The sequence below is a fragment of the Jaculus jaculus genome, chromosome 12 (genome assembly GCF_020740685.1).
Source record: "Jaculus jaculus isolate mJacJac1 chromosome 12, mJacJac1.mat.Y.cur, whole genome shotgun sequence".
Lineage (NCBI taxonomy): Eukaryota > Metazoa > Chordata > Mammalia > Rodentia > Dipodidae > Jaculus > Jaculus jaculus.
The window spans coordinates 76,171,171-76,193,636 of NC_059113.1; the positions used below are offsets into that span (position 1 = coordinate 76,171,171).

The 22,466-nt window shown below is 39.6% G+C and overlaps 1 protein-coding gene across 11 annotated transcripts in view; it reads right to left on the bottom strand.

The window, feature by feature from the left end:
* The window catches only part of Sclt1 (sodium channel and clathrin linker 1), a 222,541-nt gene that overhangs the window by 168,499 nt on the left and 31,576 nt on the right, over positions 1-22,466 (bottom strand). Inside the window, exon 1 of one of the 11 annotated variants that reach the window (XM_045131668.1) lies at positions 8,886-8,943. The exons of the other annotated variants lie outside the window; for them this stretch is intronic. The gene's annotated coding sequence lies outside the window, so the exon portion shown is untranslated. Of the gene's footprint in view, positions 1-8,885; positions 8,944-22,466 lie in introns of those variants that run through there. 11 annotated transcript variants of the gene reach the window in all.

The following is a 22,466-nucleotide window of genomic DNA, read 5'->3' on the forward strand; positions in this document are numbered from 1 at the left end:
TCATTCCAAAGGTACAGTAGCCATTTTCCACATAATCATAGAAGAAAATTTCCCCCACATTGGTAAAGAGATGTCAATGCAAATACGTGAAGCCTATAGAACACCAAACAGACAAAACCTGGAAAGAACCTCTCCTCACCATATTATAATTAAACTACCAAAGATACAAACCAAAGAAAATATATTGAAAGCAGTTAGAGAGAAAAATCAAGTCACATACAAAGGCAAGCCCATCAGGATCACAGCAGGTTACTCAACACAAACTTTCAAAGACAAAATGGCTTGGAATGAAGTATTCCAAGTTCTGGAAGATAACAACTGTCAACCAAGGTTACTTTATCCTCCAAAGCTATACATTCAGATAGATGGAGAAATAAGGACATTCCACAACAAAAGCAGGATAAAGGAATATCTGGAAACAAAACCAGCTCTACAAAAAATACTTGAAAGGATGCTCCAGCTAAAGAGAAAGAAAACCATACATATAAGGAACCTGGAGAAAACAAACCATACTCAAATACTAGTTAATACAAGAGAGCAAAGGTAAAACCAGAAGAACTACAAAAGAAGAAAAATGGCAAAAATAAGTACATACCTTTCAACAATAACTTTTAATATCAATGGCCTCAATACCCAAACCAAAAGACATAGATTTGCAGACCGGGTTAAAAAGCAGGATCCTTCAATTTGTTGTCTCTAAGAAACTCACCCTTCTACAATGGATGGACACTATCTTAAGAGTGAAAGATTGGGAAACAGTGTTTCAAGCAAATGGGCCTAGAAAGCAAGCAGGGGTTGCTATCCTAATATCTGACAAGGTAGACTTCAGTCCAACATAGGAAAGATAAGGAAGGTCACTTTATATTTATTAAGGGCACACTCCGACAGGAGGACATTACAATCCTAAACATATATGCACCTAACATGGGAACACCCAAATTCATAAAACAAACACTACTAGAACTAAGATCACAGATAACACCAAATACAGTTGTAGTAGGTGACTTCAACACCCTACTCTCATCAGTTGACAGGTCATCCTGGCAAAAATTAAACAGAGATGAATCTAGATTAAATCATAAAACAAATGAACCTAACAGATATCTACAGGACATTTCATCCAAATGCTGCAGAATACACATTATTTTCAGCAGAACATGGAACATTCTCTAAAATAGATCATATATTAGGACACAAAACAAATCTTAACAAATACAGGAAAACTGAATAATTCCTTGCACTGTATCTGATCACAATGGGATCAAACTACAAATCAATAGCAAGAAAAGCTATAGAGCATACACAAGGTAATGGAAAGTAAATAATACACTACCAAATGATGAATGGGTCAATGAAGAAATCAAGAAGAAAATCAAAAAATTCATAGTCAATTGATAATGAGAACACAACATACCAAAATCTCTCAAGTAGGCTATATCCCAGAGATGCAGGGATGGTTCAACATACACAAATCAATAAATGTAATACATCATATAAATGATCTGAAGGACAAAAATCACATGATCATCTCATTAGATGCAGAGAAAGCATTTGACAAATCCAACATCCCTTCATGATAAAAATCCTACAGAGACTGGGAATAGATGGACCATATCTCAACATAATAAAGGCTATTTATGACAAGCCTACAGCCAACATAATAATAAATGGAGAAAAATTTGAAGCTTTTCTACTAAAATCAGGAACAAGACAAGGATGTACACTGTCTCTACTTTTATTTAATATAGTACTAGAAGTCATAGCCATAGCAGTAAGGCAAGAGACACATAAAAGGGACACAAATTAGAAAGGAAGTGATCAACTTATCATTATTTGCAGATAGCATGATTCTATATATAAAGGACCCTAAAGACTCTACCAGCAAACTGTTAGAGCTTATAAACACCTACAGCCATGCAACAGGATACAAAAGAAACAAAGAGAAATCAGTAGCCTTCCTATATGCTAACAACAAACACACAGAGAATGAAATCAGAGAATCACTCCCAATCACAATTACATAAAAAAAAAAGTACCTTGGAATAAACCTAACCAAGAAAGATTTCTACAATGAAAACACTGAAGCAGAAATTAAAGACGACACTAGGAAATAGAAAGACATGTCTTGTTCTTGGAAGAAAAAGCAATATTGTGAAAATGGCAATCTTACCAAAAGCAATCAAAATTCCAATGGCATTCTTTACACAAATAGAAAAAAAAACAATCCAAACATTCATGTGGAAGCACACACACGCAATAAAAAAATCTCGAATATCTAAAACAACACTGAGCAACAAAAATAAGACTGGTGGTATCACCATACCTGATTTTAACCTATACTATAGAGCCACAGTAACAAAATCAACACGGTACTGGCACTAAAGCAAACATGTAGATCAATGGAACAGAACAGATGACCCAGATGTAAGTCTGGGTAGCTATAGCTACCTGATATTCAAAAAAAAAAAAATGCCAAAAATACTCATTGACAGCTGCTTCAGTAAATGGTGCTGAAAAAACTAGATATGTATCTGTAGAAACATATGAAGGATGAAAATTGATCATTCTTGTTCTCCATGTACAAGAATTAAGCCCAAATGAATCAAAGACCTTAATATCATACCTGAAAACTCTGAAACTGCTAGAGGAAAAAGTAGAGAAACCCATCAACAGATTGGTCTTCACAAGGACTTTCTGAATATAACCCCAATGGCTCAGGCAATAAAACCACAGATTAATCACTGGGACTTAATGAAATTACAAGCCTTTTGTATGCAAAAGACATTGTGAATAGAGCAAATAGGCAGTCTACAGAATGGGAGAAAATCATTAACAGCTATACAATTGATAGAGGATTAACATCTAAAATATACAAAGAACTCAAAAAATTAAACAATAAGAAATCAAACAACCTAATTAAAAAATGGGCTATGGAACTAAAAAAATTCTCAAAAGAAGAAACAAAGAAGGCATATAAACATCTAAAAACCTGTTCTACATTCCTAGTCATCAAGGAAATGCAGATTAAAACTACACTGAGATTCTATATCACTACTGTCAGATTGGCTAGCATCATGAAAACAAATGAACATAAATACTGGCGAGGCTGAGGAAAAAGAGGAACCCTTCTACACTATGGATGGGAATACAATCTGGTCCAGCCATTATGGAAATCAGTGTGGATGTTCTTGAGACAGCTAAAAATAGATATACCATATGACCCAGCTACAGCACTCCTAGGCATATATCCTAAGGACTCATCTCGCTACCTTAGAGATACTTGCTCAAGGATGATTATTGTCTATCTATTCACAATAGCTAGGAAATGGAACCAGTCTAGGTATTCCTCAACTGATGAGTGGATAATGATGTGGCACATTTATACAACAGAGTTCTACTCATTTGTAAAGAAAGCTGAAGTTATGAAATTTATAGGAAAATGGATGGGTCTGGAAAGGATTATACCAAGTGAGGTAATCCAGGCCCGAAAACCAAATGTCACATGTTCTCTTTCTTTCATATGTGAATCCTCGCTACAAAAAAAACCAAACAAACCTCAGTAGTAGAGACCAGTAAGCTAGAAAGGAGATATAAAGGAAATAAAAAGGGAGGGGGGAATACCTAATAGGATGGTATTGTACACATATAAGTATAAGAACAGATTACTGGGGGTAAAAAGGTTTAAGTGAGGTCAGAGGAAGAAACTGAGTAAGGATGGGTGGAGGAAGGGCTAATCAAAATATAAGAGGATATAAATAAGTCATACGCAAACCTACTTTTTTGGACAATGGAACGCACAGGAGCCATAGATTGTTCCTAGAAAATTTTCAGGGCCAGGGATAGGATACAGTCCAGTGAGTTGTTGGCCATGGAGGTCCCTGATGCTCCCCAGTAATTACAGACCACGGTCGAGGCCCTTGGCTTGCCATCTGAAATAGATGGTAAGACCCTATTACTGAAGACTCCATATAGTTGGGCTGCAAAATCACTGCTGGAATTAGGCAGAAAACATCCTCCATGTAGACCAGCCGACAAAAAGCTTGAAAACAGCCATGCTGCACACAGTTCAATGGCAAAGAGAGAAATCACCATTGAAAATACCCAACAGTGGACGCTGCAAGCCTTAAGTTTGGCCAGCCAGGCCAAATGAGCCAATGGGTGCAATAGTGGCATGTCTGTTATTGGGGAAACCAACAGCTGACTGGAGGATGGCTCCATGGGAGGGAATATATCACTGATACTGAAAACCTACAACTGGCATAGTCATGAGCCCTAGGAGTGTAACATTTCCTGCTGTCTGGCTAAAAGTATATACTATGCTCAACAAACTACCTGTAAGCACTTCACTTAACATTCATACCCATATATTAATGATACTCTCACTTTTGGCTAGAGAACCTTCTCTTTTCAGATGGCAGGTCCTTGCGATGACTCAGGAGGCACCATGGTGCCAAGAAGAAGTGACAGAGGAGTGCTCAGCACAGAAATATCTCAATCACACATTACATGGCTCAGGATCCATTGCAGAAGAGGTGGCACAAATAATATAAGAGCTAAAGGACTCTTTACAATGGGCTCCTCCAGACACAATATGGCCTGGATATCCATGACCTCTAAGTGCCTGACACTACCTACACAAGACCATCATATAGGAACAAAAGATCATGACATAAAATAAAAGAGAGACTGATTTAGAGGGGGAGAGGATATGATGGATAGTAGAGTTTCAAAGGGGAAGGTGAGGACTTCCAGCCAAGATGGCGACCACCAAGCTGTGCTACAAATCCAGGAGAAAGGCAAGACATTAAAGGGTTTCGTGGGTCTTCTTATCAGTGGGAGGGTGGGGTGGGGGGATAGGGAATTGCGGATCCCCTTGCGGGTGGGTAGACCACCCCTCCACCAAACAGCCACAGCCCCACTACGATTGCACACCGATAGATCCCTGTGTGCAGAAGCTTAAACTGACCTGCACACTTCCCACATTACTGGTCCTGCCGTGGCACGTTCACTGAGCCAAGTCCCACTGCAACTGCCACACAAACCCAGACTGAGTCTCTCGCTTGTGCCAGCTAAGGTGCCATCCCCTAACTGTGCTGTGCCGGCTATCCCCATTCTCCTGTGGCGGGGGAGCGCAGACTGTTTTCGGGTCCCAATGTTCCCAGCCTGAGTTTGGGCTGCTTCAGGGCAAGGTACCTCAGTCCCCCTTCAAGCTCAAAAGCAGGCAGCTTTGATGCATTACCGCTTGAGAATTCAGGCAACTTTGGCGACCCTCTCAGGCAGTAGATAGACAGCTTTGGCAAATGGGAGCCAAGGCCCAGGCTGTATCAGATTCCCATTGCGCTAGAGCCCAGGCTGATCCACCCACCTACTGGCCCATAAACTGTCATGGGCAGACCACAGTGCAAAAGAAATAACATGAAAATTCAAATGAAAGAAAATCCAGTTAGATCACCCAGTCATACAATGAATACATGTAACCAAAACATAGAAGAGTCATTAGGATCAGAACATCAAATTGAAGCTATGAGCAATGCAACCCTGACCAATATAATGGTAGAACTTGCAGGAAAGCAACAAAGAACCAATAATCGTGTGGATGATACCATCACTAATATAGAATAAATTGATAAGAGATTGGAAAGAGTTCAAAGAGAGTTAAGAGTTTAAGGGAGAGTGAAAAAAAAGAGGACCTTAAAAATCAGTTGGCCACACTAAATGAAAACATAAAGAAATGCAAGGATGAATTCCAAGAAGAATCAAGAAAATCAGACAATGATGTGAAGAGGAAGCTGGACAAAGCAATGGAAATGATACACAAAGTAGTAGAAAATGCAAACTTAATTGAACAAGTCCAAAATTCTCTACAGGCTCTCAAGAATAGAGTCAGCCATGTGGAGGATAGAAACTGATCTGAAAGACAAGATGGAAGAAACAGATCCAGAGTTCAAAAATTTCACTAAGTTCAAAAGTTCCTGTGAACAGAACATGATGGAATTGTGGGATACACTTAAACGTCCTAATATCAGAATCATTGGAATACCAGAAGGAGAAGAAATTCAGACCAATGTTGGTGGGAATGTAGGATAGTACAACCACTTTGGAAAGCAATATGAAGACTCCTGAAAAAGCTGGCTATACAGATAACCAACAGTTATTCCCTTACTGGGCATCTACCGTAAAACCTTCAAACCACAGGCCAGAGAGATTTGCTCAACCATGTTTGTACGGGCTCAATTCCTAATAGCTAAGAGCTGGAATTAATCCAGATGTCCATCACTAGAAGAATGGATAACTAAGATGTGGTATATCTATACAATGGAATTCTATATGGCAGTAAAAAAAAATGACACAAAGAAATTTGAGGAAAAATGGTTGAACCTGGAACAGATCATTCTCAGCGAACTTAGTCAATCACAGAAAAAAATTGCCAAATAGTCTCATTCACCTACAGCACCTAAACTGAATCTACCCAAAATGCCTGACATACCCAGCAAGCATCTCATGGACTAGACACTAGGATGGATGGGGAGGGAGGAGAGGGCATCAAAGGGGTGGGAAACACTAATCTAGACCCAAATGGCAATGGTACCATAAAATTCTACTTCCTAAAATGCAGACCAAATGGCTGAACCTTCACCAGGCTCTTACAGGAAACACCTGAACCACAAGACACTGGAGAGGGTAGAATCAACTTTAACCTATCTTCTACATCTTCCTTCCCTCCCTCTCCTTTCCTTCCCTCCCCCCCCCCTCTTCTTTCTAAAACTTGTATATTGGTTATCTTTTTCCTCATTTTCTTAGTGGGAGCTGACCTATAACTCCCAGTACCAGCATGGGGCTACCATCCACAATGAGCTTTTGATCAGAGAAACCTACAAGGTTTCCTAAAAGAATGACAGATTTCTGGCAGAGTACTTGATGACCCACCAAAAGTTCGTGGTAACACCCTATTGCTACACCATATGCAGCTGACACGTAAAATGGAACGGCATGGCTGGAAGCCAGGAGAGAGTCAGTCCCCAGACAGTCAGTGCCAGAAGTTGCTACATGGGCAACTGGGGGAAATGACCAATATCTGTCCAAGCAACTCATGGTCTAACCTACTTAGCAACAAATAACCTGTTGTGATGCCCACACAAGTGCAATAGTGGCACACAGCCATGGTGGGGAACCAACTGCTCTTGATTTGGTTAACTGATCCCCTCAGTGGTATGGTGAAGCTGGGAAACAAGTCAGAACCATATCCAGACATAAGCCCACTGTCCAATATCAAGCTACCATGAATCATGAGCTACAAGAGGGCCTACACCTATTAAACTCTCTACAAAAAAGGAAGGGTTATCTCATTTGTCCTGGTGCTAACTTACTCTCCGATGGAGAATCTGCTTCTTTTTTTCAGATAGATGCAGATCCTAAGGAGAGAGCCACCTCATCATACCTTAAAAGGGCCCCAGATGAAACTTAGGAAAATTGGCGAAACAAGCAATGGTGCTGTTTTCCTGATGAACCAGATACCAGCACAAGGGGGAAGGAGACCAACACAGAGAAAAATCAACTCTTACTAAATCAGAGAGCCAGAGCCTCTGAGGCCCCCAACACCTCATCACTGAAGCATACCAAAAATGAACCCAACGTGGCTCAGGGAAATTTTGCGGAAGAGGAGGTGGAAAGAATGTCAGAGGTACATGTTGGGTCATGAGATGCAGAGACATTTATCCTACCCATAACTGTGGGCTAACTCCACAATGCACGACCCATATACCTCAATAAGGAGGGGCCAATAGGAAGTGGGTAGGTCATGGATGAGCCTAATAATGGTACCAAACTGCCCGTATTTGCTGAATAGAAAATTGATTAAAAAATTATTTTTAAAAAATTTATTAAAATAGTTCAAAGAGATGAAAAGAAAATGGTCACATTAATATTGAAATGCATTTGGTAAATATACTACTCATACACGATAAAATGTTGCAAATAACAATGATTTTTTCCTTGATGTGATAAAAATATCTACCAGAGATCTATGCCACTATTATTCATGGGGAAATAGTAGTAGCACCAATTACATTAGTAACAACACGAGGTTCTCAGTGTCAAAGTCAGAAGTCCTAGTCAATGCAGCACTGTGATGGCTCATGCTATTTGTCAATGTGACAGGACCTAGAAGAATATGTGAGGAATTATCTAGATGAGGTTAGCTTCTGAGCATGTCGATGGTGGATTATTCTGCTTAGGTTAACTTACCTTAGGAAAGCTTACCTTAACATTGACAACATTCCATTTACTGGCACCCTGGACTATTTAAGGAGAGAGCTGGCTGAGGACCAGCAGACATTGTTCTATTTTCTCACTGTGAACTGAATCTGACCAGCTGCCTCAAGCTCCTATCACAATGCCTTGCCTGTCATGATGGACTGTAATCTGCAAATGTAAACTGAAATATACTTTTTCTCCCTTACACTTATTTTTGTCAGGTATTTTGTCTCAGCAATGAGATGGTAACTGATATAAATACAATGTAAGGAAGATTTAAAGGCCCAAAAGAAACATATAACGCTATTATTTACATATTTTTAAGCATTTCCATTGAAAACACAATATGTTAGTCTTTAGGAAGCATACACTAACTCTCATAAGAAAACATCAATAAAGTAAATTCAGTACTTTTGTCAAAGACCACTATTCATTCTTCCTTTGATTTACCTCAAGAAGAATTTATGAATTTTATTCATCTTTTACAACATTTTAACCTTTGTAGTATTTTATGTTGATATTTTATTGACTTCTACTTCCTTGGTTCTTATTGCACTTTAATTGGATCTACTTTTTCTGTGTTTCCCCTTAAACGCGTAAATAGGGCCCTTTGCTCTAGTATCTTGACTTACCACAAAGTACCAACATCACTGTTCTCCTGAGTCAGAGGATGAATGGGCCAAAGGACAAAAACTTGCTCCCTCCTCAATGAAAAAAAGACTCTTCCTAAAATGGGTAGACAACAACAACAACAAAAAAGCCAACAAAAGTCAGACAACTGAGAGATCTCTAGTCCTACTATGGAAGCATCCAATGAAATCATAAAGAAATAAACAGAAAGTTATTCCCACATGAAAACACAATAACCAATGAGAACCTGATTAAAAAAAAAAACACAGAACTGGAAGAAAACTATCAAAGAACTAACAATCATATCAATGAAATTGAACAGAATTGGATACTAGAACATTCAGCCTTTGACAGTAGCCTTAACTTAACTGATGAAAATGTTAGAACCCTCCAAAGAGATATGAAGAAATTGAATCTAAGTCAATAAATGGAAGACCTCAACAATCGGTTGATAAAGCTTAATGAAGACTTGACCACATACAAACATGAAGAACAGGAAGAATCAAGAAAATCAAAATTCGAATTGAAATCATACCTCCAAAAAGGGATGGACATGATATAAAATAACACAACAGAAAATAAAAATCCAACAAAATTTATGAAACCTTCTCTAGAACCACTCACCAACAGAGTTTCTTATGTGGAAGACAGAACCTCTGACCTGGAAGACAAGACAGAAGAAATCAGGAGGCCAAAACCTTTGCTAAGTTCAAAAAATCAAGTGAGGCCCCAACACCTCATCACTGAAGCAGACCAAAAGTGAACCCAACATGGCTTAGGGAAATTTTGCAGAAGAGGGGGTAGAAAGAATGTCAGAGTCACATGTTGGGTCATGATATGCAGAGACATTTATTTACCCATCACTGTGCGCTAACTCCACAATGCACGACCCATATACCTCAACAAGGAGGGGCCAATGGGCGGGGGTAGGTCACAGAACAGCCTAAGAATGGTACCAAACTGAATGTATTTGCTGAATATAAAACTAATTAATAAAGAAAAAAGTTAGAGAACTTGGGGAAAAAAAAGAACTGAAAAAGAAATCAAGTGAACAGAATACAAGGCAACTGTAGGACACTCTAAAACAACCAAATATCCAGATCATGGGTATATCAGGAGAAGAAATCCAGACCAGAGGCATAAAAAACATACTCATTAAAATTATTGAAGAAAACTTTCCAATTCTCTCAAAAGAGAGGCCCATGCAATTACAAGAAGCTGACAGAACACTAAACAAGCAGAATCAAAGAACAAAACTCGCCAACACACATCATAGTTAAAACTCTTAACAATGAAAACAAAGAGAATGTGTTAAAAGCAGTAAGAGAGAAGCAATTCACAATATACAAAGGTGACCCCATTAGAATAACATTTCTCAAAGGAAACCCCAAAAGACAGAAGGGCCTGGAACGGAACACTTCAAAGTCTGAAAAACTATGGCTTCAAACCCAAGCTACTTTACACAGCAAAAGTATCCCTCATAATAGATGGTGAAAGAAAAATTTTCCATGAAAAAGGTCAACTGTATAATTATATGAACACAGACAAACCTTCAGGGAATACTTATGGGAATATTGCACACAGAACCGTCAAACAACCAATCTCAAGTGCCAACAAGAAGATCACAATAAGCAAAATAAACCAGGCTCAAAACAGTACATAACACAAAGAAGCACCAAACTCCATAAAACACCTCATCATGGCAGGGATTAATTCAAACCTCACAGTAATAACTTTAAATATTAATAGTCCTAAGTCATCCATCAAAAGACATGGGTTATCATGGATGGATCAAAAAACTGGACCCTTCTATCTGCTATCTTCAAGAAACCCACCTCATCCCTAAAGATAGACAACTCCTCAGGGTAGAAGGTGGGAAAATGATATTCCAAGAAAATGGAACTAAAAAACTAATGGCTGTTGCTATATTAATATCAGATAAAATAGACTTCAAACCAAAGCTAATCAAAAAGGACAAAGAAGGCCACTTCTTATTTATTAAGGGAATGATCCTACACGAGCACATCACAATCATAAATATACATGCCACAAACACAGGGGCACCATAGTTAATAAATGAAAACCTACTTGACAATAAAATAGAAATAAACACAAACACCATCAGAGCCAGAGACTTTAATATTCCACTATCATCAATAGACAGATCATCTAAGCAGAAAATCAACAAGGAAATAATAGAGCTCAACCATATTATAGATCAATTAGACCTAATGGATATCTACAGAATTTTCCACTCCAACGCTACAAAATACACATTCTTCTCAGCAACCCATGGAACCTTCTCCAAAACTGATCATATGTTAGGCCATAATACATGCTTTCATAAAGTCAGGAAAATTGAAGTAACCTCCTACATCACGTCAACTCACAATGCTTTAAAGCTAGAAATAAACAAGAGACACATCAAGAACTCTACCAACTCGGAGACTAAACAACATATTTTTAAATAATGACTGGGTCATGGAAGAAATTAAAAAAGAAATTGTAAAATTCCTAGATCTGAATGATAATAAAAGCAAAACCTACCAAAACTTATGGGACTCAATAAAGACAGTCATAAGGGAAACTTCATAACCCTAAACGCCTTCATTACAAAAACAGAGAGATTACGAATCTATAATGTGACTGTCCACCTAAAGGCACTGGAAAAAAAAAGAAGAATCCAACCCAAAGAGTTCCAACAGAAAGAAATAATCAAAATTAGAGCAGAAATTAATGAATTGAAAACTAAGAAAACAATAAAGGGAAGAGAAAAGAAGGGAAGAGGGTACTCAATAGGTTGGTATTGTATATATGTAATGACAATAATTGAGATGGGGAGGTAATATGATGGAGAATGGAATTTCAAAGGGAAAGTGTGTGGGGGGGTATTACCATGGGATATTTTTTTATAATCATGGACAATGTTAATAAAAATTAAATTACAAAATAGTAACAGAAATAAAATAAAATTAATTAAAAAAAACAATTTTTAAAAAAATCAATGAAATGAAGAGCTGGTTCATTCTTTGAAAAAAATAAGCAAGATTGAGAAACCCCTGGCTAAACTGAACAAGCAAGAAAAGTCTCAAATTAACAAAATCAGAACTGAAAAAGGAGATATTACCACAGATATCAATAAAACTGGAAGAATCACCAGGGAATACTTCCAAAACCTCTTCTCCATAAAATTAAATAACCTGGAAGAAATGGATGAATTCCTAGACACATACCACCTACCAAAACTAAACTCAGAGCATATTAATCTCCTAAACAAACCTATCACATCCATGGAGATTGAAAAAGTAATAAAAAACCTCCCTGAAGGGGCTGGAGAGATGGCTCAGCAGTTAAGAGCTTGCCTGTGAAGCCTGAGGACTATGGTTTGAGGTTCGATTACCCAGGACCCACGTTACCAGATGCACAAGGGGGCACACACATCTGGAGTTTGTTTTCAGTGGTTGGAGGATCTGGCACGATCAAAACAATAGAAAGAAAATGCATGGAGGGTTTATATCTCAAGACAATAAAGGCTATATATAAAGCTCCTAAAGCCCAAATAATTCTTAATAGAGAAAACCATAAGTAGTTCCCACTTAGATCAGGAACAAAACAGGGGAGCCCACTCTCACCACTGCTCTTCAACACAGTACTAGAAGTACTAGCCCAAACAGTAAGCCAGGAAAAAGAAATAAAAGGGATTCAAATTGGAAAGGAAGAAGTCAAGTTAGCCTCATTTCCAGACAACATGATCCTATATATAAGTGACCTGAAAGTCTCCATCCCAAAACTTCTAAAGATAAATTCCTTTAGAAAAGTGGCAGGATACAAAAATCAATGCCGTAAGTACAAGAATAGATTAATGGGGGGGGGTGAAAAGGCCCAAAGTGAGGTCAGGGGAAGAAGAGATTGAGTAAAGGAAAGGTGAAGGGAGGGCTAATCAAAATCTAAGAGGATGCAAATAAATCATATGGAATCCTCCAGTTTCAGACAATGGAACACTCAGGAGCCATAGATCATTGTTAGAAAATTTTCAGTGCCAGGGATGGGATACCTCCAGTGAGTTGTTGGCCAGGGAGGTCCCTGATGACCCCAAAACATTATAGGCCATTGCTGAGGCCCTTGGTTTCCCACCAGAAATAGATGGTAAGACCCTATTGCTGAAGACTCCACATACTTGGGTAGCAGTTTCAGCAAGGCCACTGAGAAATCCTGTTGCAACTGAGCTGATAACCTCCTCGATGTAGACCAGCTGACAGAAAGCTGGAAGAAGCCATTCTACATGTAGTTCAATGGGAGAAAGAAATACCACCAGTGAAGATACTCAACAGTGGATACTGCAAGCCTTATAATTGGCCAGCCAGGCCAAATGAGCCAACGGGTGCAATAGTGACAGGTCTGTCCTGGTGGAAACCAACTGCCCTCCAATTGGACTAGAGGCCCGCTCCATGGGGGAAACACATCCCTGATACTGAATACTTAAAACAGAGATAGTTATGAGCCCTAGGGGTGTAACATCTGCTGGTGTCTGGATAAATGTATATACTATGCTTATCAAACTGTTCAGTAAGCACTTCTCTTAATATTTATACCCTTATATTAACACTACTCTCACTTTGGGTAGAGAATCTTCTCTTTTCAGATGGCAGTGACTTTGGGATAACTCAGAAGGTATCACAGTGCTGGAAAGAAGTGACTGGAATACTGAGTAATATCTCCATCACACCTTCCAAGGCTCAGGGTCTAATGCAGAAGATGTGGTGGAAAGAATGTAAGAGGGTAGGCTTCCTTACAACGTGTTCCCTCCGGACATAAAATGGCCTGGATATCCATGACCACATAGTGCCTGACACTACCTACACAAGATCATCATAAGAGGAGGAAAAGACCATGACATCAAAATAAAAAAGAGACTGATTGAGATGGGGAGAGGATGGAGAATGGAATTTCAAAGGGGAAAATGGGAGGGGGGAAGGTATTACCATGGGATACTTTTTATAATCATGGAAAATGTTAATAAAAATTGACAAAAAACACACGGATAATAAATCAGTAAATAATAATTTTAAGAAAGACCTGAAACTCTTCAATACTGGAAGAAAAATAGGAGGCACTCTCCACAATATAGGACTGGGAAAAGACTTCCCGAACAAAACCCCAGTAGCCAAGGAAATGAAACAAGCACTCATCCAAGGGTATCTGGTGAAGCTAAAAAGATTTTGCACAGACAAACATACCATAAGCAAAACCAATAGAGTACCTGTGGTGGTTTGATTCAGGTGTCCCCCATAAACTTAGGTGTTCTGAATGCTAGGTTCCCAGCTGATGGAGATTTGGGAATTAATGCCTCCTGGAGGGAGTGTATTGTTGGGGCCGGGCTTATGGTCTTTATAGCCAGTTTCCCCATGCCAGTGTTTGGCACACACTCCTGTTGCTGTAGTCCACCTTATGTTGGCCAGGGGGTGATGTCCACCCTCTGCTCATGCCATCGTTTTCCCCTGCCATCATGGGGCTTCCCCTCAAGCCTGTAAGCCAAAATAAAGCTCTTTTTCCCAGAAGCTGCTCTTGGTTGGGTGATTTCTAACAGCAATGCGAACCGGACTGCAACAGTAAAGTGGTACCGAGGAGTGGGGTTGCTGCTAGACACCTGACTGTGGCTTCAGCCTTTTTGGAACTGATTTTCAAGAGGAAAGTGGAAGAAGTTGAAACTTTGGCCTAAGAGATGCTTTGCAGTGCTGTAAGTACAGCTTGATGGTCTATCCTGGTCAGAGCTGAAAGACCTGAAGGCAGTAAGAACTACGGACTGTGATTTTTGGCTTATGAGGGTGAGAAAGAGCTGTGCCTGGACTGGGCTAGCAGTTTGTGTGAGAAGCTTGCTGTTATGCCCCTGTCCTGAGAAGTTGTGCAGGGTTGCTTTGCGTAGAAATGAACTGGTGTGAGCAGAGGAATATGGCACAGAAAGAAAAATCTTTGGGTGAACTGCTGCCCATTCAGCTGCAACTGAGAGATAACAACCTTTGAGACTGGGCCAGCTGACCTGCGCTGGGGCAACAAGAAGAATGTCAACTCTTTTGAAGGGGCCTGAGTGCTCAAGGAGTGTCCTGTTCTTCAAAGTCTGCTTTATTCCCCCCCTGGATTAACAAATTGGCACCCTACCTGGTATCGTGGAGTATAAGAAATGCTGGAAAGAGGGTCATTGAGTTTGCAACACGGTCTTGTGTTTTGGAAATAGCCATGTGCAGTGTGAAGCAGGTTTGCTGGTTGCCTGCATAGAGACCCCATGGGGCCATGAGGATGAACCGTGGCTTGCAGTGGAGACCCAGTGGAGATGCCAGGACCATGAGATGGCTGCTGAGGAGCTGCCGGCCCCAATGAAGTTTCCCAGGACTGTGAGTAGCCTAGCTGGAGGGGCGGAATTGGAATGCCAGAGACTTGTTGCTGGTTAGAATTATCAGACTTGAAGATTTGTCACTGGCTAGAGTTGTTGGACTTGAAGCTACAAATGTTTTCCCTGGTTGTTTTAAATCTTATATTGGTTGAATGTTTCTTTGCTATGCCCAATGCCATCTACTGCAGTGTGAGTATTTATTCTGTGCCATTCTGGGTTTTTTGAGTTATATTTTGGCATTATGGCTCAGTTAAAAGATCTTGAACTATGGGGATGTATGAACATCATTGAGATTGATTAAAAACTATGGGGACTTTTAAAGTCAGACTGAAAGCATTGTATTTTACATCATGTATGGATATCAGTTTATGGGGGCCAGGGGCGGAATGTGGTGGTTTGATTCAGGTGTCCCCCATAAACTTAGGTGTTCTGAATGCTAGGTTCCCAGCTGATGGAGATTTGGGAATTAATGCCTCCTGGAGGGAGTGTATTGTTGGGGCCGGGCTTATGGTCTTTATAGCCAGTTTCCCCATGCCAGTGTTTGGCACACACTCCTGTTGCTGTAGTCCACCTTATGTTGGCCAGGGGGTGATGTCCACCCTCTGCTCATGCCATCGTTTTCCCCTGCCATCATGGGGCTTCCCCTCAAGCCTGTAAGCCAAAATAAATCTCTTTTTCCCAGAAGCTGCTCTTGGTTGGGTGATTTCTAACAGCAATGTGAACCGGACTGCAACAGTACCACTGAATGGGAGAAAATTGTTGCCCTGTATTCCATTGACAGAAGCCTAATATCTAGAAATTACAAAAAAACTCAAAAAACTAAACAATAAAAAACCCACTCCATAAGTGGGGCAAAGAACTATTGGAAAGATCTCAGAAGAGTTACAAATGGCTAACATACACTAAAGAAAATGTTCACCATCCCTGATGATTAGGAAAATGCAAATTAAAACAACTAAGAGATTCTACCTTACCCCATTAAGAATAGCAAACATTAAAAAATCAAATGAAAATAAATGTTGGCAAGGCTTAGGTGAAATAGGTATAGTCATTCACTGTTGCTGAGAATGTAAGCTGGTCCAACCACTATGGAAATCAATATGGAGACTCCTAAAAAGGATGAGTATAGAGTTACCAAGAGACCCTGCTATTCCTTTCCTGGACATTTACCCTAAAAGCTCCATAACTCAGTTCAGAGATATTTTCTCAACCATGTTTATAGCTGTTCAATTCATAATAGCTAAAAATTGGAGTTAACCCAGGTACCCATCATTGGATGAATGGATACCCTAGGTGTGGTATATCTACATAATGGAATTCTATTCCATAGTAAGAAAAAATGACACACTGAAATTTGTAGAAAAGTGGTCGAACATGGAACAGATCATTCTAAGTCAACTCACACAATCACAGAAAGACAACATGATCTCACTCATCTGCAGTTCCTAACCAGGATCAGCCCATGTTGCTTACATAAGTGAATAGCATCTTGAGCCTTAGACAATAGGGAGGGTAGGTCTTAGGGGGAGGGAAAAGGTATGGGGGACACAAAACTGAATTCAGATTGAACTGGTACCATAGAATCCTATATCCTCAACGTCAGACTAAAAGGTGGAACCCTCAAGAGGACCTTAGGGGGCACAACTGAATCAACGATCCCTGGAGAGGGTGTAACGAAACCTAACCTCAAATTTCTCCTGTTTCTCTTTCTTCTCTGGCTTTTTCTTTTCCCTTGGCACTGGCCTGTAATTCCCTGTACTAGGATGAGATAGATCTACATCCACAATGAGCTGTTGATCAGAGAACTACTAGATCTCCCAAAATAAACAAGACAGACTTCTGTCAGAGCACTTGATTACCCACCAGAGGTTAATGATAAAACCCTGCTGCTGAAGACATCAAGCGCTATTGGCATGGATCATGGAGAGACATGGTTGGAATCTGGAAAGCCAGTCCCCACCCAACTAACTTATCTAGTGCTGGAAGGTGCTACATAAGCCACCAGGGAAAGTGGCCAACATCTGTCCAAGCAACTCAAAGTCTAAGCAACTCTGAAGCAAACAACTTGACATGATGCTCATACTCAGTGGAAAGGAAACTGGAACTGGAAAAGTATCTGGAACTGGGAAGCAAGTCAGAATCATATCCAGATAATGATTCTGCTTTCCATTGTCAAGCTCCCACTAACCTTAGATTATGGGAGTGTCTAAACCCTTTTAATTTTCTGTAAATAATGGTTATTCCATTTAACCAGTGGGCTTCATTCTCTTTTGGAGAATGTGCTGCTATTTTTCAGATGGGAAATGGATCTGAGGAGTCAATTGACCCAGTGCACTCCACCCTGGCCCCAGCCTAACCCACAGAGGAACTGGGGAAATGCACAAGAATGATGCTTTCTTAGTTAAGCTGATATCAGCACAAGGGTAATGAAGAAAGATATTGAGAACACCCAACCCCTACCAAAACAGAGATCCAGATGCTCCTAAGGACCCATCACTGAAGTAGACTTAAAATGCTCCCAGCATGGCTCAAGGAATTTTGCATATGAGGGTGGAAAGATTGTTAGAGCCACAAGTTGTGACATTCTGCACAGAGATATTGCCTCTCCCCCATAACTGACTGCTGCCCCCATAATGCATGACACACAATCCCCATGGGGTTGAACTATATACCCCAACATGGAAGGGCTCTTTAGAAAAGGGGCAGGGAGGAGGGAAACAATAGTACCAATATGTGATGTTTACATACAAAATATGTCCATATCTAATAATAAAAATAAATAAAAATAAAAATCCCCATAGGTGGAATGGAGAGATAGCCCAGCAATTAAGGTGCTTGCCTGTGAAGCCAAAGGATCCAAAGTTGAATCCCCAGGACCCATGTAATCCAGATGCACAAGGTGGCACATAGGTCTGGAACTTATTTGCACCAGCTAAAGAACTGGCATGCCCATTTTCTCTCTCTGCATTTCTCTCTCTCAAATAAATAAATAAATTTTTTAAAAAATCCCCACAAATTTTGCAATCCCAATACTATTCAAACATTCCATACTCCAAGGTGTTTTAACAGTAAAATGCAAAATTAAAGACATAAGGACTTCCGGTTAAGATGACGGTGTAAATACCATGCCAAAGCAGTCTAGGGGGGAAAAAGACCAAAAACACTTGGCAAGATACAAACTTTTACTAAAAAGTCAGGTGTATAGAAAATTGAAACAGCAGCAGAGAAGGAGAAGAGACCCAGACTATACAGAGCCCACACAGGCTGGCAAAAGCGGCCCCGGCAGGTCCACCAACCACGGCAGTGGCGGCAGCGCACCAGAAAGCCACCAGGCTCAGCTCAAGCTACAGGAAAAGCAAGGTGAGGGAAGCTTCCAATCACACCAGAGCTCTCCACAAACTAGAAACGTGAAGGGAGAACGGCAGTGAAAAACGGAAGAGCAGATCACAAGATAGAAAAACACAAGGAACAGTGAGAAAACCAGAGCAGCTGTAGCTCCCTCCCCAAACTCACCGTCTGTGCCCAGCTACAGCGAACAGAACAGTGGCCCCGGGACCAGCCACGCCAACTTCAGCGGACAGTGGGACCCAAGCAGGAGAAGACTCCCGAAGCAACATAAGGGGCTCCGGCACTGGTAACAGCGGCCCAGCAGCAGTGGATCCAGTAGTGGCAGATTCAGCGGCAGCAGCGGGGGCTACAACAGTGGCAGCCACACCAGCAGTAGCAGCGGCAGCAGCCACAGTGCATCCAGCAGCACCAGCTTTAGCAGCAGCGGGAACAAATCCAGCAGAGGCAACCTCAGCAGCAGCAGGAGCAGCTCCAGCAGTGGGGGTACCGATCTACAGGGTCACAGTTGGCAAGCTCGGTTTGCCCCACAGGAAAAGCCAGTGCCCAACTCCAGAATCACAACTGAAGCGCAACGACCCAGCCAGCAACTTGACTGAGACCAAAATCATCCAAGGTAACTGGGATTGCACCAGGAAAGGGTCTCACTTGGTCACAAGCTGACTTGAATCCCTCAACAGAACAGAAATCTTAATATCATTATTGATAGAGGATCTGGATGTTAAAATAACTACTCTTGCATAAATATTCAGTCCACTTTTTGATTGAATGTGTACAGTGTTTAGCTAAATTTTAGAATCTACCTATATTTTAATCCACTCAGCCTACTTGAATACTCCCACAGCAGACAAACTCAACCCATAGGAACATCTTTGTAGATACTCTGAGAGTCTTAAGAGCCACACCTAACACCTTAAGCTCCTACCCTGAAGATATGTAACATCAGATCAATTGATACAGCTAAGAATACCCAGACAGCAAGAAAATCCAAGCATTAACTTAATCCAAGATGCAAAAATATATACATTATAACAAAAGAAACAATAAAAAGCAAGACAAAATAAATCCACCTAAAAGTATTAATGCATCAGAAATGACCTCCAGTGAGAATGAGTTAGAGGAAATACCTGAGAAAGATTTCAAAAGAATGATTGTAAATATGTTCAAAGAAGTCAAAGAACAAATCAAATGAATCAAAGAAGAAATCAAAGAGGAAATCAAAGGAATCACAGAGGAAATCAAAGATGATGCAGGACACCAATTTAATGAAATAAAGAAGGCAATACAAGACATAAATAAGGAAATAGAAATAATAAAGAAAAACCAGGAAAAATAACTAGCAATGAAGAACACAGTTAATGAAATAAAAAACTCTGTAGAAAATCTCACCAGTAGAATGGATGAAGGAGAGGACAGAATATCTAAGCTAGAAGACCAGGTGGCAGATCTAATACAGGCCAACAAAGAGAAAGACAAACTAATAGAAAAGTATGAGTGGGAATTTCAAGATATTCGGGACACTATGATGAGATCAAACATAAGAATTCAGGGCATAGTACAAGGAGAATTCCAATCCAAAGGCATAGTAAGCATCTTCAACAAAATCATAGAAGAAAACTTCCCCCAAATTGAGAAAGAGGTGCCAATTTAGATACAGGAAGCCTTTAGAACCCCAACCAGACAAAACCTGGAAAGAACCTCTCCCCACCATATTATAACCAAACTACCAAACACAACCCAAACAAAAAAAATATTGTGAGCAGTTTTGGAGGAAAATCAACTTACGTACAAAGGCATGCCCATCAGGATTACAGCAGATTATTCAACACAAACTTTAAAAGCCAGGAGGACTTGGGGTGATGTATCATTCCAAGTTCAGAAAGATAACAACTGTCAACCAAGGTTACTTTATCTTGCAAATCTATCCATTCAAATAGATGGAGAAATAAGGATATTCCATAACAAATGCAGGATAAAGGAGTATTTGAAGACAAATCCAGCTCTAGAGAAAATACTTGATAGAATCCTCCATGCTGAAGAAAAGGAAAATCACACATAAAAAGAACCTGGAAAAAACAAGCAATACTCAAATACTAGTTAACACAAGAGACAAAGGTAGAAGCGGAACCACAAAAAAAAAAAAAGGGAAACATAAATACACACCTTTCAATAATATCTCTTAATATCAGCGGCCTCAATGCCCAAACCAAAAGACATAGGTTTGCAGACTGGGTTAAAAAGCAGGATCCTACAATTTGTAGAAACTCACCTTTCTACAAAGGATTGACATTATCTTAGAGTGAAAGGTTAGAAAATGGAGTTTCAAGCAAATCAGCGTAGCAAAAAAGCAGGGGTTGCTATCCTAATATCTGACAGAGTAGACTTCAGTCCAACATTAGTCAACAAAGATAAGGAAGGTCACTTTATACTGATTAAGGGCACACTCCAACAGGAGGACATTACAATCCTAAACATATATGCACCTAACATGGGGGCTTCCAAATTCATCAAACAAACACGATTAGAACTAAGGTCACAGATAACATCAAACCCAGTGGTAGTGGGTGACTTTAACACCCCACTCTCTTCAACTGACAGGTCATCCCAGGAAAAAATAAACAGAGAGGCATCTGACTAAATGAGGTCATAGAAGGAATGGATCTAACATATATACAAGACATTTCATCCAAATGCTGCAGAATATATATTCTTTTCAGCAGCACATGGAACATTCTCTAAAATAGACCATATATTAGGACATAAAGCAAGTCTTAACAAATTCAGGAAAATTGAAATAATTCCTAGCATTCAATCTGACCGCAATGGGATTAAACTACAAATCAGTAGCAAGAAAGGCTATAGAGCATACACAAAATCATGGAAACTAAACAATACACTGCTAAATGATGAGTGGGTCAATGAAGAAATCAAAAAGGAACCAAAAACTTTATAGAGAAAAATGGTAATGAGAACACAACATACCAAAATCTCTGGGACACAATGAAGGCAGTTCTAAGAGATAAATTTGTAGCCTTAAGTGCCTATATTAAAAAATTAGAAAGGTCACAAGTAAATGACCTAATACTTCACCTTAAAGCCTTGGAAAAAGAAGAACAAGGTAAACCAAAAACCAGTAGTTGGGAAAAAATAATAAAGACTAGGGCAGAAATTAATGAAATAAAAACAAACAAAAAATAAAAACAATCCAAAGAATTAATAAAACAAAGAGTTGGTTCTTTGAAAGGATAAACAAGATTGATAAACCCTTAGCAAATCTGACCAAAAGAAAGAGAGAACAGACACAAATTAATAAAATTCGGAGATGAAAAAGGTAACATCACAACAGATTCCAAAGAAATTCAAAAATTCATAGGGACATATTATAAAAGCAGATAATCCACAAAGTATGAAAATCTAAAAGAAATGATTTCCTTGATTTATATAACCTACCAAAATTAAATCAAGATGAGATTAATCACTTACATAGACCTATAACAATCATGAAGATCCGAACAGTGTTCAATAATTTCCCAATTAAAAAAAGCCCAGGCCCAGAAGGATTCACTGCTGAATTATACCAGACCTTTAAGGAAGAGCTAACACCATTGCTTCTTAACCTTTTCTAGGAAATAGAAAAAGAAGGAATTCTACCAAACTCCTTCTATGAAGCCAGCATCACCCTGATACCAAAACCAGGCATAGATAGAACAAAAAAAGAAAATTACAGACCAATCTCCTTCATGAACATAGATGCAAAATTTCTCAACAAAATATTGGCAAACACAATACAAGAATATATCAGAAAGATCATTCAGCCTGACCAAGTAGGCTTTATTCCAGAGATGCAGGG